The sequence below is a fragment of the Narcine bancroftii genome, chromosome 1 (genome assembly GCF_036971445.1).
Source record: "Narcine bancroftii isolate sNarBan1 chromosome 1, sNarBan1.hap1, whole genome shotgun sequence".
Taxonomy (NCBI): domain Eukaryota; kingdom Metazoa; phylum Chordata; class Chondrichthyes; order Torpediniformes; family Narcinidae; genus Narcine; species Narcine bancroftii.
This window is the reverse complement of record NC_091469.1, coordinates 203947716-203959541: the sequence shown is the minus strand read 5'-3', so window position 1 is coordinate 203959541 and position 11826 is coordinate 203947716. Positions and strand designations below refer to the sequence as shown.

At 38.2% G+C, this 11826-nt stretch overlaps 1 protein-coding gene across 9 annotated transcripts in view; it reads right to left on the bottom strand.

Moving 5' to 3' along the window:
* The window catches only part of dennd1a (DENN/MADD domain containing 1A), a 536086-nt gene that overhangs the window by 387461 nt on the left and 136799 nt on the right, over positions 1–11826 (bottom strand). The window lies entirely within an intron of this gene.

Genomic DNA, 11826 nt, shown 5'->3' with positions numbered 1-11826 from the left:
GCAGTCATTCTGGTTATTTGCAGCCCAATGATTCAGGCCAAAAATACATACCCTCCCTGCAAGGAAGCTAGCATCCAATGGCAAACAATATTAACAAGAACAGTCAAACCTTGGTGATAGTATGATGTAAACACATTAAAATGTGCTGTGGAAGTTTAAAATCAGATTTTGCAGCCATTTTATACACAATTATATGATCACTAGCCTTATTCTTTTCATTATTTTTAAGCTTATACAAGTTTAAAATTAAGCCCTTTTAAAAATCACTTCAATCTCTTCATGTTTAACCTCTTCCTAATTCCGTGACCTTGAGGATTTAAGCATGAGCTTCATTAATGGCTGTTCATCAACACATCTTTCTTTTTCAGCACTTTTGATTTTCTACCACTTAAGCCATCTTTAAAAATCTTCTTTCAACTCTCTTGGATTGTGCTTTTGTATTTTCTAACTCTGATGGTCTCATTTTTATTCTACCTCTCCCACTTTCTCTATCAATATCTTGCTCTCTGTAGACTAACTGTTCTCCACTTTACAAAAGCTCCAGGAATTTTCTATTGAGCAAGAAATATTGAACTATAATCGTTAACAAGTTTTTATAGTCTCTGCTTAAATCCCAATTCTTTTGCAAGTTGACAAATAAAGTGTGCAGGAATTGGTTTTAAATGTCAATTGATAGCCACACTGATCCATGCACATTTTCAACATGAGTAATTCAAAAATGTGGACATTCACATGCCACAGTTTTGTTTAAATAAAATTTGAAGTGATTAAAAACTACAGAAACATCAGCTCATGCTTGATGTGTACAGCAGCATTTTAAGATTTGCAGTGAAGCCACTAGATGGAGCATCTCACAAAGAACAAATGCCAATGCTGTTGGTCATCAAAATTTCTCGAAGCAGGAATACTAAACTGACTACCACAAAATCTTTGCAGATGAGTGGATTAGGGAAATGGATGAATAAATGAAACCAAACTACCAATCAAAATAATTTCCTAGAAATCTGAAAAAGGCAAAAGATAAAATTTAAATTAAAGTAAAAACACAAAGCTGGAGAAACTCAGCAAGTCAAGCAGTGTCTTTTATATAACAATGGTAAAAATACGTAACCGATATTTCAAGCTTGAGCCCTTCATCAAAGTATGGAAAAATGTTGACGGGCATCCGAGCAAAAGAGTAGGGGTAGGGGTGGTCGCAAAGGCAGGAGGTAATAGGTGGAGAAGGGAGGGAGGGGACAGCAGCCATCAAGGGGAAGGAAGGAGGAAGGGAGGGAGGAGAATTAGAAAGGGGAAGGATGGGGGAAGAGGGAGAGCAGATTAGCCGAAACTAGAAAAGTCGATGTTAATGCCATCTGGCTGGAGGGTGGAAAGATGGAAAGTCAGGTGTTGTTCCACCAATTTGTGGGTGGTCTTGGTGGGACAGTACATAAGGACATGGACAGACATGTGAGTGTGGGAGTGTGACACAACTGAAATGGTTGGCTACTGGGAGGATTCTCACTGGTGCAGACGGTGCAAAGATGCTCAGCAAAGTGATCTCTCAATCTGTGCTCAGTCTCTCCAATGTAAGAGAAGGGTGTTGGAAACACTCAGCAGGTCAAGCAGCATCTGTGGAAAGAAAAACATGTTTCGGCAAAGGCCCTTTGTCCGAAGTGGGACATGGAAGGAGTAAAGTTGCAGAGAAGGTGGAAGGAGGTATGTATATATGAAAAGAGAATGTTGGTGATATGTTGGGGCAGGAGACCTGTAGGAATGTGTTTTTAAATGGGAGCAGTTCAAGAGTGAAAAAGAAATATGTTGTATTACAAATAGGAGGTCAGGGTAAGCTGATGAAGAGAAGAAAAACTGAGCCAATGTCACTGACAATTGGCTTACAACAGAAATGACCAATCCCAATAGCCAGAGTAAGTGATCAGAAGTTGGAAAATTTAATATTGGATTAAGATTTGATGTTAAGTCAGAATTCCCCTGGTTCTTACCAGGTTCAACATTCAACAAATCATTCACAATTTATGCCAGCTCTGTCAAAATTCCACCATTCAATGCATCTCCCCTCCACTTTCAGCAATTTCAAGGGATATTTCCCTTTCCAACTCCGTAGTCCCCACCTACCACTCCCCATCCAACAGTGGTCCTATGCAATTGTGGCAGTTGCAGTGCTTCCTTCCTTCCCACCATCCATCCAAACCTTGCACTGCTGACAATCCAATTTATTGCATCTGGTGTTTAGAATGTGATCTCTGTGTTCAAGAAACCAAATGCAAACTTGGGTGGCCTCTTTGCAGAGCACCGGTACTCAGTGCAGACAGACGACACTTAGCTTCAGGTTACCTGCCATTTTGATCCTCCATCCCACTCCCATCTATCTGTCTGTAGCCTCTCACTCTTCCAATGAGGCCAAACAAGTATGCGCAACCGCACCCCACCTTCTGCCTGAGACTTTGCAGCCTTCAATTTCCCATAATCCATTTGGCAGATAGACATCACCATGAATTAAAAGAAGCCCAAGTGAGGTGTGTTAGAGAGGTGATCAGCAGGAATGATAATTCAATGAATTTCACGGAAGTCATTTTAAAAAATCTTTAGGTTCATTAAATGTGGTTGGGTGATTAGACAATAATGAGGATTATTCACTAAATTTCAATTTAAGATGGCAATGAACAAACTCAGCCAGATTCATAGATACTTAGCAGCACAAGGAATAATACAAGCACTTGACTAAAGAGCAACATTCTCAATTAAATAGAGTTTCACTCTTGTATTTCTTCTGCAGTTACAGGATTTCCTCCCATGAGCCTTCACTCATCCATATGGATTAGCAAATATTTGGTCATTCTTGTGGGTGACTAATGAACTAAAGCAGAGCCATAAAGAATTTCCCTCATTCTGTTATCTAAACTCAGAACTTCGCAGCATTAGAAAACAACCAGAACAAAATGTAGGAAAAATTTACAAGTAGACATTGAACTCAAACAACCAACAAATTAGAAGTTGCAAAAACTAACTGTATCATCGACAAGCTGGAGCAATCGATGTCATGATGAAATGTGCAGACCACTGAACTAAATACTGTAAGATAGTTATCTGGTGACCAACAATGTTTGAATTCTCAATCTGGACTCTCTAGTCAACCTTAGCTGTGCACTCAACAGAGATTTGGAGATTCCTGGCACTTCTCCTTTTGGTAGTAGCAGTAATAATGAAGCAGTTTGAAGTGTAACTGACCCGCATGCTGCCAGCATCAAACTTTATTTGTAAACAAAATCTTCACTCTATAAAAAAAAAGAGTAAAACATATTTTAAGCCTCCTTTTAATTTGTTGGAACTATGCAGCTAAATTAAAGCCAGCAGGCTAAAATTAAAAGCTGGGTACTAGTCAGACATCTTGTCAATAGTAGTCAGACAACGTAAAAAAAAACTGCCAACTACAGTTTTATTGCCTAACATGAAACATAAATGCTGTTAATTGGGCTTGAAAATAATTTTTTAATATCTATATTTTAATGTGATTGTGCAATGTGAATAACAAACATTTGATTTTGTTGCTTTCCCACTGAAAATGTCATAAAAATTCATAACCTTCCAAAATACAGAGCCAAGGCTCCTTAAAAATATTCTTTATTGAATCAGTACATAATCAGCTTTGTATGCGATTCTTCAGAGGAACAGAACACTTTTCTTGCAAACAGCAGCAGCATGGAACATGTAAGAACCTGGCACCCTGCAGTTAAGCAAACTGTATTAAAATTTTCTGCTTGGCAGAATTCCATTTGCGTGTCTGTGTGTTTTTACAAGTACTGTAGTTTGTGCATTACACTGTTTCAGCTGTATTTCATTGAGTTCTAAATAGACTGGAAACATTCTGAAGTCTTCTGTATCTTTATTTGGAACTACTGTAGTGATTACTGGAAAACAATGCATCATTCTTTATTGTTTACACTTTAAATGTATGTAAATTGTTTAAAATATATTGCCAGACAACTTGCATGAAACAGGGATGAACATATCAAGGTTAATTATTTCTATAGTAAATTCCATAGGAAATTATTTGCATGGAAAATATTACTGCCAAACACTCAAACATTATGTCCAATGCGATAGTCTTTCCCCCCCCACCCCCCACCCCAAGTTGGGGAGTCTTAAACCAGAGGGCATTAGTTAAACTGCAGATGGTGGGGGAGGGAGGGAGGCTGGGAGCAGATGTAAAAGGGCAGCAAGAGGCAACTTTTTCCATACAGAAGATAATGGGTATTTTTCAATAATTCTCCTCCGTGGAATTTCAGCGACAGTATCATCTACCTTTACAAAGCCAACTTCTATTGTCAAATTGATGATTTTGTGCTGAAGTTTGATGTCCTTTGATGTCATTATCTCAGTCACATCGTGCTTCTTAGTATACAACATTTCAGCCAATGTAAATTCATCCAATGAATGAATCAACAATATTTTGAATGTTGCAATCACACTAAAATTCCTTGATGGTGACCAACCATCTGTTTCCAGAACCAACTGAGAAATAGCAACATGTCAATGTCTTGAGCCATCAACTCTTTTCTTGCCCCATAGTTGCTGTCAGATTTGCCAAGCATCTCCAGCATTTTCAGTTCATTTCCATCACTTAGCATGTATCTATAACTTAAGTTTATAAAAGATTGCATCACCAAATGACCATAAAAAGTTAGAGAACATATGATTCACACAATATGGACACAGCACAGTGAGGAGACTGAAGAGCAATGCTAGGGTTACTGCACAGCCGTATGACATATACTGTATACAAAGTCTCCATAACCACATGACACAGAGTACGTTATTCACAATGACCCCCTGGCAAAATAAAAAGCATGTCAAGTGGTGAAAAACTTTTTTTTTAAATAAGAATACCGTAGACATTAAACAGACTTGTGTTTTTTTTACAAATGATGCACTTTGTGAGTGGCAAGTTTCTTAACAGTGTAGATGAGGAACAGAGATCTTGGGGTTCAGGTCCATAGATCTCTCAACATTGCTACACAAGTTGATAGGGTGGTTAAGAAGGCATATGGTGTGTAGCCTTCATTAGTCCGGGGAATGAGTTCAAGAGCAGTTATGTAATGTTGCTGTTTTATAAAACTTGGGTTAGACTACATGCTCAGTTCTGGTCATCTTATTGTAGGAAGGATGTGGAAGCTTTAGAGAGAGTGCAGGAGATTTACCAGGATGACAGAACTTCCACTTTTCTTTTTGGAGCAATGACAAAGGTGACTTGATAAGAGGTATACAAGATTATGAGGAGTTTAGATAGGGTGGACGGCCAGCATCTTTTTCCTGGGGTGACAATGGCAAATTTCAGAAGATATCTATTTGAAGTGAGTAAAGGAAAGTTCAGGAGCAAGTGTTTTTTTTTACTGAGAAGGTGGTATGTGCCTTGAATGCATTGCTGGGGACTTGGGAGGCTGCTAAATAGAGGGTTATAATAAGAGAAAGATTAAATTGTTGTGGGGTAGGTTTATAAAGGTTGGTAGAACATTGTGGGCAGAAGGGCCTGCAATGTTCTATGTTCTGATAGAATATTATCTCTATCCGATCCATTCTATTTCTGCATCTTACAGACGTGCTCCGCCACCTTTATTTTCCTTTATGATGAAGTCAGTACCTGAAGGTTTTGTGCTCTATGCTAAGTATTCCAAAATTTCCTCATTTCTTTTCAATATTTCATCTTTTTAACTTGTGAACTCTCTGCAACCATACACTGACAATTAGGTGAAAGAGTGCATCATGGAAAATAGAGAGACCAAGGAGTAATCCCTCAAACAGAGGGGGAAGTAATGACAAGGGGCCAATGGTACTAAAGAGAGAATGAATGTAACAATGTACCGTAATGGAAATGTATGGATAAGACACTAAGGAAGTGAAAGGACTTAGAACAAGTTTTTTTTGTAATTAATTAATTGGGAATAAAGTTTATTTTTTTCTTTTTATTTCAAATTTTCAGCTTTGACAGAATTTTATTTTTGCTTAAAACACTTGTTCACTGTCCTTCATACAGAATATCTTGTTTGAGAAGATATTCCAAGATCCATGGATAACAACCTGGTTCTTGTCAATATGAAAAAAAACACGAGATGACAGTGATCTTAAATGCTCTCCTAACGATATGCAGGTTACAAAATACAAGATAAAAAGACACATTTTCAATGAAAAATATTTTAATTTTAAGTGTGCCTGCCTGCTTATGGTTCTGCAAGTAAACACTCTACCATAGTTAGAAAATAAATTTTGCTTGCAAGTTGAGCCAAATCATCTATTCATAATCTTGAAGTGACACAAGACAAAGATGTATTGCGAATAGATGATTTGCAGCAGAATTTGGTCAATTCTGATGCAAAAGAAAGCACATTACCAAAAGTAACTTGATCTTGAGGGTGCCATGCGCCAGAAGATGAAGTGTTATTCCAAAAGCCTATATTGCACTTCATTTATGTCAAAGTAGGAGCAGGATGAGAATTGAGTAACAGAAAGTTCAGGATTCCCTCCTGCAGATTGAACACAGATGCTCAATAAAACTTGATGGTGTTCATGCATCTCCAAACCCAGTCATACCAATTCTAAGGTACAAAAATCAATTCCTTGGTTACAAACTTCCAACTTATAAACAACCAAATGTACAAATGGGCTCCACAATATCATCGTTCAAAAGTCTGAAAGAAGTACATACATTCATACCTCAAAAGGAAGAACAAGTTTTCTCTCTCTCCCACCCTTTATTTTTTGTTCTTTCTGATAAGTCATGTGCTTCTGGTGACATCCATTATAATACTAGAGATTGTGTGATTTTTGTGTATTTTCTGACTTAATGATAAAAATCAACTTTTGGACTCGTGAAAACAGAACCCATTCATTATCTGAGGACATTTATAGGCCCTTTTCCAACTTCAATGTCAATCGAGTAAATGCTAAAGAATAGCAGAGCGGTTAGCACAATGCTATGACAGCACCAGTGACCCAGGTTTGAAGCCAGTGTTGTCTGTAAGGGGTTCTCCACATGCCTGCATGAGTTTCCTCCCACGGCCCAAAGACATACAGGATTAATAGATTAATTGGGTGTATTTGGACGTCACGGGCTCATGGGCTGGAAGGGCCTTTTACCTTGCTGTATCTCTAAATTTAAAATAATGAAAATTAAAGTCCTCATCGGTAGACCCTAATCAATGCAGATTGAAAGCATTTCCTCCTTGTCTCTGATCATCAACACAGTGGCATCCCAACCAAGGCTGTGTGTTTCATCCTCGATTCTATTCCTTGTTCACCCAGGACTGTGTAGCCAAGTTCAGCTCAAACTCAATCTACAAATTCACTGAGGAGACCAGTGTTATTGGCTGAATAAATGGAAAATATGCATCAGAATACAGGATGGAGATCAAGAGGCCAAGGGACCACCCACCATAAGTATTGATGGAAAGGAGGTGGAGAGAGTCAGAACCTTCCTGGAGTCCATAATTGCAAAAGACCTATTCTGGGGCCAGCACATCTTATGCCTTAATATCACAAAAGTAAACAATTTCAAATCTGCGGCAATACTACTAATTTCAAAGGATACTTAAATATATCACATATATTTGTTTCAGCTCCCAATTGCATGGAACAATGCAACACCATATAGGAGGAGCATGGGAAATTCTTACTGCACTACAGACATCAAAATAATGTTTCCTTTTAAGATATTACACAAGTTAGACTGCATTCAATTATTAAACTTTAATGAGGAGATATCAGCGTCTTTGATGTTTTTTCATTTGCACCAAATCAATCATATTATCTTCTTCCATCAAACAGTATTACTCATCCAAATTATTTTCTCACCCATTTTCTTTACTCAGGAGTAGGTAGGGGGCTTTAAGAATAAGAGATAAAAAATAATTTTTTAAATGTACAGTTCATTCCAAAAGTGATGAAACTCCAGCCATTGTAAGGAAATCAGCATACATAGCTTTGATATTGGTAAACCACTTAATCTCATTGCTCAATTTCATGCAGTTTTAGTCAAACAAGTGTTTCTAAGCACTGCACTGCAGGCTTGGTTAGACTTTCATCTGAGACGCAACCTGGCACGATTTTCCAGCTGAGAGGATGGGAACATGTCACAAAGCAGCGCATGAGTGAGGTACTTCAACATTGCTCTTTTACGTGTTTTGGAGCCTGTCCTGTTGCATGAATAATGACTCACATTAGCTCACTTTGGTCTAAATACATACTTTAATTTATACAATTTTCTGTATTATTTAGCATGGTCTTACCTTCAAAACTAAAAGAAAAATGCACTAGTACTTCTATGACAAAAAAAATGCCACATAGACTTGGTTATATACCATAAACAATATAAAGTACTGTATTTAAGGTCAGACATTTAAATTGGACTATCACTTTTCCATAAACTGATTGCCTGAAGGCAGTACATAAAACCTACAATCAGCAGTATTACGACAATTTCTCTTTAGTCTGATTTGAAAAATCAACTTTTATGAGGACTGGCAAGTTTGGAAATTTTCCAGCAGAGGGTGGAAAATTTTACGGAGATGGAAAAAAAAGCAAACTCGACTGAATTTAATTAGTTTTTATTTGTTAATTCACTGGATGTGGGTTTTGCTGACAAGGCTATGCTTTATTGCCGATCCCTAACTGCCCTTCAATAGGCAGTAGTGGGAAAGTTCTTCAACTGCCTTCTTGAACCACTGAATCCAGCTGATCCTCACCGTTATTTTAGCTTTGGATTGGTGAGTTGTGCATCAGCAGACTTCATTAGTGATTGCCAAATCTCTGGCCAATACTTCACCACCCCACTGCTGCTAATACCTGGGGATTAAACCCCAGTGTCATCGGTCACAGATTTCCCCTCCCTTAAATCAAGAATTTGCCAAAAAAGATTGGCACACTGAAATTGGTGAGTGGAAGGGGCCTCAGTGTAAATGGCGACGTGGGTAGGAATGGGGACCTCCACTGAAGAACAGGCACAACAAGGCTGGGGACGAAGCAAGTGTGCAGGAAAAGGGAAAGAACAATCCGAGTGGGAGATGTTGAGGAAGAGATACATTGCCAACTTTGGCTTCAATGTTAGCAACACATGTTGGTAACATTTCTCAAGTTGATCCTCATTTGAAGAGATACTGACTATGTGGCCATTCTGCAAGCCAACAAAGGTCAACTCTGAAAGTATCCTTGTCAATCTCCTGGGAGGTCCAAGCATTCCATGGCCTCCCGTCACGTGCCAAAGATCATGGAGTGGTATGGAGTTCACCAGAGATCAAGCCTACCTAACTCAATTGAGAGCTTAGCAGTGTAATACACAGATGCGTTGGAAAAACTCAGCAGGTCAAGCAGCATCCATAGGAAGTAAAAGACTTGAGCCCTTTGTCAGGAATCTTTGTCAAGAGTTTAGCAGGCTCATTCTTGAGCAGCGAACTGCACACTTTGCAGCAACAAACCATCCAAAAGTCACAGCCCCGAACATCCAGACAATCCAGCATAGTGTGCTCAAGGTATCCCCGCAGTGTTATTTATGTCTGCAAGGGAGTTTCGTGATTTTAATTTGGTGATAATGAAGAAATAATAGAACAGTTGTAGGGTAGAACAATGTGTAAAGGAGAGTTAGATGTTGCCAAGCTCATTTTGGGCTTGTTGTTTTAAATTTAAGGAACAATATCAAAGAACATTCCATTTCTGACTTATGAAGCAAGGAAGCAGCTGAAAACAATTGAGCCTAAGCCAATTTGACTGGCAAGCAATGATTTCAATTTGTGCTGAGTTCAGCCAATGGCCCGGACATAAATAGGGCAGTTTCTTCATAGTAAATTGAAAAACAAGATTTCTGTTACAATGTGTTTAGACTTAAATAAAGCAGATTAGAATATTTTAAGTTGATTCTTGAATTTTACTCCATTATTGTACCTAATAAATAAAACTGCCGTTTTACCATCATCCTCTAACAATTTTTAACATTTTAAACAATGTGAAATGCATGCCAATCTACTATAAAACCAGGCACTAGGAGAGATCCTACATATTTATGTTAAGATGCGGATTATAGCATAAAAATTAACCCAGGATCAGCAGTGTCGGATTCTAATGAATTCATAGAATTGTTGTAATCTTGAAAGTCAAATCTTCCAGCTTCGTGAGTTGATCCAATCAACAAAATTTCTATAGAATTGCATGGAACCTCCTAACAGTTTGTCAATCAATTCTAAATGCCCCAATTTCCCATTTCAAACAAAATGAATAAGAAAAGTTGCATACTTCACTTAATATACAGTTTAACTAAGTATCATGCACTATTTAAATATCTCCTACAAATGATACAGAGAAGTTCATGTTAATGCCATTCAGTTGGAGTGCCCAGAGAGAATATTAGGTGTTCTTTCAATTTGCAGGTTGCCTCAGTTTGGCAGTGCCTGAGGACATAGACAGACATGCTGGCATGGAAATGGGGTGTGGAACTGAAGTGGTTAGCCACTGAGAAATCCCCACTATTGTATGCAGACAGAATGAAGATGCCCAGTGGCTCAGATTTCCCAGTCTGCATGCAGGATTTCTGATGTAGAGAAGACCATAACTGAAGCACCTGATACAGTAGATTAGCCATTCTCAATCATTTTTATTTTGCTATGGACATCCTTGGACTCTGCTCAAATTTTCTGAGCCCCCTTTGTGTGAAGCAGTCAATTTTTGGTTTCTTCTGTACTTCTATCAATGGTGGTGAGGAGGTGGTGTGGGGGTGTGTGTAGCATTTTGGAAATGCTTTTTATTGTTCCCTCCGACTCATAGTTACTGATGACCTCTTGGGCTGTGCTCCCATGGCCCTTACCCCCCCCCCCCCATTTTATTCAGATGCCTGGATGCTTTTTGCTCATACCTGGACGTCAGATCACCCCGGGGAATGGACCACCCTAGTGAGGGTGTATCATCCCTGGGGCAATTTGATGCCTGTGTGCCAGTTAGCCCAGTGTGAAAGGGACATATGAGTGGGGATAGGCACCCCTCTTTCCTGGGTTGTCTGGTGGTGAGCGTGAAAGGACACAGAGAACCGGTTAACAGTGGTCCAGTGTGGACGGCATAAACAGTTTCTTGAACCAGTTTGTTGAACAGCCAATTTACTGGTTATCCAATATCACATTATCAACAATTATATTAAATTACTGATCTGAAATGGTAACTCTGTTTCTCTTGGTTATCTAACCAGCTATTTTCAGAATTTCCAATTTTACTTCATTTTCAGCCAACTACACAACTTTTAGTGTCAACTTTGTTAATTGCAAATATTTGCAATTTTTGTGTTTTGTTCCATAATCTGTTTCTAATCCACTGTTTTTCATCATAATACTTCATCTGTTTTGATTTTCATGGCAACAAATAATTCCTTTTATCAAAGTTATGGTGGTAAACTCTAATTATTTTTCTAGGATTGAGGTATTTCAGATTGCAAGATAAAGCAAAATTACACTCCTCCCCACCAGAGGTAAATAGTTTACATGTTACCACTTAAACTTGCTTTTGCATTTGAGCACCATTTCAAGAACTATTGAATCATAGTGACTGAATAGGTCAAATTCTACTTTTGTCATCCATTTACTCTTTTACTAATGTGTATGTTAACCATTAAGGATTTCACAAAATGTAGTAAGTTTGAAAACTACCTTTGCTTGAATATAGATGAATATTTTTTTTAAATGCAATTAATATGTTGCAACAAATAGATAACCCACTTTGAAATATCTGCTTATTTAAAAAGGGTGTAATTATTAACACGCTCAGACTTCAGTCTCACATCAACTTGGTGCAGTAATTTGGAAT